Source organism: Rhinopithecus bieti, unplaced genomic scaffold (assembly GCF_001698545.2).
Source record: "Rhinopithecus bieti isolate Rb0 unplaced genomic scaffold, ASM169854v2 scaffold_80452, whole genome shotgun sequence".
Taxonomy (NCBI): domain Eukaryota; kingdom Metazoa; phylum Chordata; class Mammalia; order Primates; family Cercopithecidae; genus Rhinopithecus; species Rhinopithecus bieti.
The window spans coordinates 88,482-95,798 of NW_016829388.1; the positions used below are offsets into that span (position 1 = coordinate 88,482).

At 44.2% G+C, this 7,317-nt stretch overlaps 1 pseudogene; it reads left to right on the top strand.

Moving 5' to 3' along the window:
* The first annotated feature begins 6,035 nt into the window (after positions 1-6,035).
* On the top strand, positions 6,036-6,603 carry LOC108523963 (60S ribosomal protein L12 pseudogene; annotated as a pseudogene).
* The last annotated feature ends 714 nt before the right edge of the window (positions 6,604-7,317 follow it).

Genomic DNA, 7,317 nt, shown 5'->3' on the forward strand with positions numbered 1-7,317 from the left:
GGCAGCTTGGTACTACCAGAAATTCCTGTTGGAAGATTTGTTTCTCAAATTGACAGATCAACGGAGGAGTGAAGAATCTTGTTTGTGGCTTTCCTTCCATTCCCATAACACTCATGAACTGGGAGGAAAGTTTTCCTGCACAAGCAGTAAGGACAGACTAATTTGCTCCTGTATCAAAAAGAAACGGAATTTGGGGGCCCATCACGGCCAGAGTTACCCAGGGCTCCTCAGTAGCAATTATAATGTTCCTGGACGGGGGCAGTGAGGAAGACCCCAGGCCCCTTCAGTCTTCATCTAATTCCTCCTTTTGCAGTGCTAGAGTTTTGACTGACTGAGCCCCTCGGTGGGAGCTGGGGCAGTCAATCCTCCAGTGCCAGGGGTCATAACCAGTACCCTCACAGTTTTGGCAAGGGCCTGGCATATGCTTAGTACAATCCTTTGCCCAATGTCTAGCTTTCTTGCATTTGAAGCAAGAACCCTTGCTGGCATTATCCTTATGGCCCTTCTGGTTTCCTTTGGACACTCTTTGGGCATTCAGGGCATCGCCAATGATGGCTGCCATAATTTTGGCTTGCTATTTTTCTTTCTTTTTTTTTTTTTTTTTTTTTTTTTTTTTTTTTTTTTGAGACAGTTTTCACTTTTTTTGCCCAGGCTGGAGTGCAATGGCACAATCTTGGCTCACCGCAACCTCTGCCTCCCAGGTTCAAGCAATTCCCCTGCCTCAGCCTCCTGAGTAGCTGGGATTACAGGCACGTGTCACCAGGCTCAGCTAATTTTGTATTTTCAGAAACAGGGTTACTCCACGTTGGTCAGGCTGGTCTCAAACTCCCAACATCAGGTGATCTGCCCTCCTCGGCCTCCCAAAGTGCTGGGATTACAGGCGTGATCCACTGTGCCCGGCCTGCTTGCCGTTTTATTTTGCTCCCTTTTTTCTTCCTCCAGGTCACGATTGTTATACACCATAAAGGTGATATCAAGAAGCTGATTTTGATTAGTTTGTGGCCCCATCTGTAGTTTTTGGAGCTTATGTCTAATGGCTGGGGCAGACTGGCTAATGAAATGTTGTGCCATTCATATTTTGCCTTTGGGAGAGGAAGGGTCCAGATTAGTATATTTGTTAAAAGCTTCCTCCAGCCTGCCATGAAACATGTCTGAATTTTCCTCCTTTCCCTGTGTAACCTCCCTTACTTTATCATAATTTACTGCTTTAGTTATTCCCTTTCTCATTCCTCCAAGGAGAGCCTAAAGAAATTTAGCCCAGTTGTTCACTCCCATGGGTGTGTTATAGTCCCAGTTAGGATCAGTAGTAGGGACCGTGTCTGGTCCTGGGTGATTGCCCAGAGGGTTTCAGGCAAATAAATCATTTGCTTCCTGGAGGGCAGCCTCAAGGATGCATTCCTTTTCAAAGGGGATGTAACAGGTTGCTAGAATGAATTGAACATCCTTCCATGAGAGATCAAAGGCTAAGGTCAAAGTCTGGAGCCCATCTACGAATTTCCTGGAATTCTCAGAATAGCTTCCTCGCTTTCCCTTACATTATTGTATATTAGTTATAGAGGAGGGGACCTGCACTAGGACTGGCCCCTCAGCTCCTGCTACTTCCTAAGGGGTAGCAGGGCTGGAGAGAGAGTTGAATGTGCTGTTCCCCTCTGAGTTTGAGGGGGACCGAGTAGGGTCCCCAGTGTTTGGATTTTAGCCTCAGGAACACTTGGCAAGGGGCTATATGGGGGCAGTTGCTGTCCACCCTGAGACAGGTGGCCCTTGTAAAAGGGGGTCATCTATAATATCTAGTTCTGCCTTTGGACTTCCCTTTGGGGGAATTATTAGGTTTTGGTATAGGGCCATGAAAGCCTGTACATATGGAATTTCTGACCATTTGCCCTGCCTTTTTGTCTAATTGCTGGATGGTGTCATAATTAGGGTTACTATTGACCACCCATTGTTCCAGGCTGGGCAGCTTATAATGGGACCAAACAGTATTGCAGAAACAAAAATCATACGTTTTCTCTTTAGATTGTCAGGGTCAAATTGATTTCAATGCTAGAGGATGCAGCCAAGTGGGGAATCAAGTGGAATCGATGGAGAGTTGCCCATAGTGGTCTGGAAAAGAGAAGAGAATTTTGAAAAGTCAAGGGCTCATTAGGTAACCCAAATTTTAGCTGGAGCATCCCACTGAAAAAATTCTGGCCCCTGACTGGGGTTCCCAGAGAGCGTACCCCTTAAGGGCCCCATCTTAGTCTGTCAGACATCACTAAATTCACATGGGTGCTAGCACCACTTTGGAATGGTTCCCTCTACTACTGATGGCCCACCATGAGCTTTCCCTCTTGTCCTTGGATGAAAGCCTTGACTTCTATAATTAATTTGTAGTTAAACCTTTGGATTTTTTTCCTATCCCACTTAAAATAATTCTTTAATTCTCTACATTTTTAGGCAAGATTAAATTGTATATAAATTCCCTCTTATGAATCCACCCCCATGACTCACACAGACCATCTACAACATGTCCAAGCCCTCTGGCTTGTCCTTAGCCAGTTGAGTAGGGAAGGAAAGAATTCAGCATAAGGAAAGAAGGTTTAAGTCACCTGAAACATGGAGAGTGGCCCTGGCCAGAAACATGTTGTTGCCTCCATGCTTAGGTACTGTCCACCAAGGATCCCAAATTGGAAAGGAAGAGAGAAAGAGAAAGAGGAAAAAGAGAAAAATAAATCCCAAACTTTGGGCTCCTCCTGGCTGGCTCACCAAAATATGTCACCAGTTGAGGGTAATTGTCCTGGTTCTTGGCATTTTAAACAAAGAATTGGACAAACACACAAAGCAAGACAGTGAAAGCAAGAGATTTAGTTTAAATGAAAGCACACTCCCCAGGGTTGGAGCGATCTCCAGCAAGCGGTACCAAGGTACAGAATTTTCTGGGGTTTAAATACCCTCCAGAGGTTTCCCACTGGTTCCATGCAAATGAAGTAGTGGCCAATAATCAGTCTGATTGGATGTGAGAGAGGTCCAATCAGAAGTATCTTCATTTTTCCTATTTTTTGAGAGAGAGTTTCGCTCTTGATGCCCAGGCTGGAGTGCAACGGCAAAATCTCGGCTCACCACAACATCCACCTCCCAGGTTCAAGTGATTCTTCTGCCTCAGCCTCCTGAGTAGCTGGGATTACAGGCATGCACCACCACGCCCGGCTAATTTTGTATTTTTAGTAGAGACGGGGTTTCTCCATGTTTGTCAGACTGATCTCAAACTCTCGACCTCAGGTGATCCACTCACCTCAGCCTCCCAAAGTGCTGGGATTAGAGATGTGAGCCACCGCACCTGGCTGTATGTTCATTTTTCAACTGCCATTCAGAAAAAGGAGGGGTTGAAAAGGGAGTGGCCTCTGATATCCAGTCAGCAATCAGCCTTAGGTTCCCTGCCTCCAGACCCTATTTTCCTGCCTCAAATCTAGAGGCAGAAAAGTGGTGTTTTCATTCAAGAATGAGGGCTGAGCTGGGCACAGTGGCTTTTGCCTGTAGTCCCAGCTACGCAGGAGCCTGAGATGGAAGGTTTGCTGAGCCCAGGAGCTCAAGACCAGCCTAGGCAACATAGCAAGGCTCCATCTCTAAAAAATAAAAGAACAATAAGATCTGAATGGCTTGACCATGAGGTTAAGTGAAGCTACTAAGATTAAGTCTTCAGTGGCTTTAGTTAACTTTGCAGCTGCAAGTACCCAAAGAGGATAGGCATCTGCTACAGGGCCAAATGAGAAGATGTAACAAGAAATGGGTGTTTGATGTCCATCATACTGTTAACACCTCTAAAATTTCTCCTGATTTTTTATACACAAATAGAAAGTAGAGTTTATAACCATTAGGGAATTCAAGGGTAGTGAGTTTATTTGGGACAAGAACTCAGGTGTGTCGACTAGTTTTGATTATATAAAGGGGGAGCCAGTATAGACAAATTCAGAATCCAATGTCTACTATATCATGAGTCCAAGAAATTCTCTAAATTACGTTCTGGTAATTGGCCAGGTAAAATAATAAACAGCTTCCTTTGAAGGTAAAGAGACTTTCTCTTTTGCATGATGATATTATGATCAAGATAATTCACTTTAGTCTGATAAAACTGGATTTATGGCCAGGCATAGTGGCTCACACCTGTAATCCCAGCACTTTGGGAGGCTGAGGCGGGTAGATTAGGAGGTCAGGAGTTCAAGACCAGCCTGGCCAAGATGGTGAAACCCCATCTCTACTAAAAATACAAAAATTTAGTCAGGCGTGGCCACAGGCGACTGTAATCTCAGCTACTTGGGAGGCTGAGGCGGGAGAATCACTCGAGCCTGGGATGCAGAGGTTGCAGTGAGCTGAAATTGTGCCACTGCACTCCAGCCTGGGTGACAGAGTGAGACTCCATCTCAAAAACAAAACAAAACTGGATTTATCCTTTGAGAAGTTATATCCCTAACTAATTCTTCAAGATTTGGTTGGGCACAGTGGCTCACACCTGTAATCCCTACACTTTGGGTGGATGAGGCAGGACAGCTTGAGCCCAGGAGTTTGAGACCAGACTGGGCAACATGGCATAATCCTGTCTCTTAAAATATATTTATAAAAAATAAAAATTCTTCAAGATCTTCTATCTGGAGAGCATAAGAGAAGATCCATTAATTATATAAGAGTTTCATCATCTCTGAATTCTGTAAGGAGATGAACTCATGGATAGAGATTACAGTATCCATCCTATAAATTCTTTTTTCTTTTTTTGAGATGGAGTCTTGCTCTGTTGCCCAGGCTGGAGTGCAGTGGCATGATCTTGGCTCACTGTAACCTCTGCCTCTCGGGTTCGAGTGATTCTTCTGCCTCAGCCTCCTGAGTAGCTGAGACTACAGGCGCGAGCCACCACGCCTGGCTAATTTTTGCATTTTTAATAGAGATGGGGTTTCACCATATTGGCCAAGCTAGTCTTGAACTACTGACCTCATGATCTGCCCATCTTGGCCTCTCAAAGTACTGGGATTACAGGCGTGAGCCACCGTACCTGGCCTCCACCCTATAAATTCTTAAAATAATCCTAAATTCTTCAATGAATTTTCCTCTTTGTGTAGGAGGATTTAGAAGGTTCTTAACTAGATTATGCAAACCTAAACTTGACTAAGGTTTAAAACAATAAAGTTAGCTAAGTTGGTCATCATCATCACTTAGGTGTAAAGCATCACGAAGGGATATTGTCCATTGAAAGGGGGGTGTTTAGGAAGGAGGAATGGAGGAAAGCGAAGAGGACCTAAGGAAGACACAGCAGGAAGGGAATGAGTAGAAGAAAGGCGTTACCGGAAGTAAGGGACCCTGAACAGAGGGACCTGCTGGAGCCACAGCAGAGGAACAGAAATTATGAAGATTTCATCTTAATATGGACATTTATCAGTTCTCAAATAATACTTTTATAATTTCTTATGCCTGTCTTTACTTTAATCTCTTAATCCTGTTATCTTTGTAAGCCGAGGATGTACAGCACCTCAGGACCACTGTGACAATTGTGTTAACTGTGCAAATTGACAGTAAAACATGTGTGTTTGAACAATATGAAATCAGTGCACCTTAAAAAACAACAGAATAATAGCGATTTTTATGGAACAAGGGAAGGCAACCATAAGGTCTGACTGCCTACGGGGTCGGGCAAAAATATTTTTCTTCTTGCAGAGGGCCTATAAACAGACGTGCAAGTAGGAAATATACCACTAAATTCTTTTCGTAGCAAGGAATATTACTATTAATACCCTGGGGAAAGAATGTGTCCCTGGGGGAGGTCTATGAACAGCTGCTCTGGGAATGTCTGTCTTGTACAGTTGAGATAAGGACTGAGATAAGCCCTGGTCTCCTGCAGAACCCTCAGATTTACTAGGGTTGGGAAAACTCAGCCCTGGTAAATTTGTGGTCAGACTGGTTCTCTGCTCTCGAACCCTGTTTTCTGTTGTTTTGTTTATCGCTCTTGGCTTTTGGCTCAGAGGAGGCCAAGGTGCAACTTTCTTCGGTCGTCCCAAATCCGGGTTCATCCGACACCAGCCGCCTCCACCATGCTGCCGAAGTTCAACCCCAATGAGATCAAAGTATACCTGAGGTGCACTGGAGGTGAAGTCGGTGCCACTTCTATGCTGGCCCCCAAGATCAGCCCCCTGGGTCTGTCTCCAAAAAAGGCTGGTGATGACATTGCCAAGACAACAGGTGATTGGAAGGTCCTGAGGATTACATTGAAACTGACCACTCAGAACAGACAGGCCCAGATTGAGGTGGTGCCTTCTACCTCTGCCCTGATCATCAAAGCCCTCAAGGAACCACCAAGAGACAGAAAGAAACAGAAAAACATTAAACACAGTGGGAATATCACTTTAGATGAGATCATCAACATTGCTCAACAGATGTGGCACCTATCCTTAGCCAGAGAACTCTCTGGAACAATTAAAGAGATCCTGGGGACTGCCCAGTCTATGGGCTGTACTGTTGATGGCCGCCACCCTCATGACATGATAGATGACATCAACAGTGGTGCTGTGGAATGCCCAGCCAGTTAAGCACAAAGGAAAATATTTCAATAAAGGATCATTTGACAACTAGGAAAAAAAAAAAAAAGATGTTTATCAAGACAATACATACACCGCTGAACATAGACCCTTATCAGTGGTTCTGCTTTTGCCCTTTACCCTGTGATCTTTGTTGGACCCTAATCAGTGGTTCTGCTTTTGCCCTTGAAGCATGTTCCCTATGAAGCATGTGATCTTTGTTAGACTCTTATCAGTGGTTCTGCTTTTCACTCTTTGAAGCATGTGATCTTTGTACCTACTCTCTGTTCTTACACCCCCTCCCCTTTTGAAACCCTTAATAAAAACGTGCTGGTCTGAGACTCAGGCGGGCATCACAGTCCTACCAATAAGTGATGTCACCCCGGTGGCCCAGCTATAAAATTCCTCTCTTTGTACTGTCTCTCTTTATTTCTCAGCCAGACGACACTTAACGGAAAATAGAAAGAACCTACATTGAAATATTGGGGGCAGGTTCCCCCAATAGAAAGGCAGGAGGAATTTGAGGGCCAGGGGTCTAGGATGTAAGTTAATCCTGGGTTAGGCAAAAGACAGAGAAGAGATTTCAAGGTTGGCTTTTAGGTTCTCTACATTTTTATTGGCCTTTTCTAATAAGTCCTTAATAGAAGCTATTTTAGAAATTTCCTTTGAGAGGGCTCTTCCTGGTCATTTAAAAACACTAACTATTGAATATATGGAAACTTTTAACCAGTGATTGTAAGGTGCCAAAAATAGATTAGCTTATTCACATCCAAAGTTCACCAGA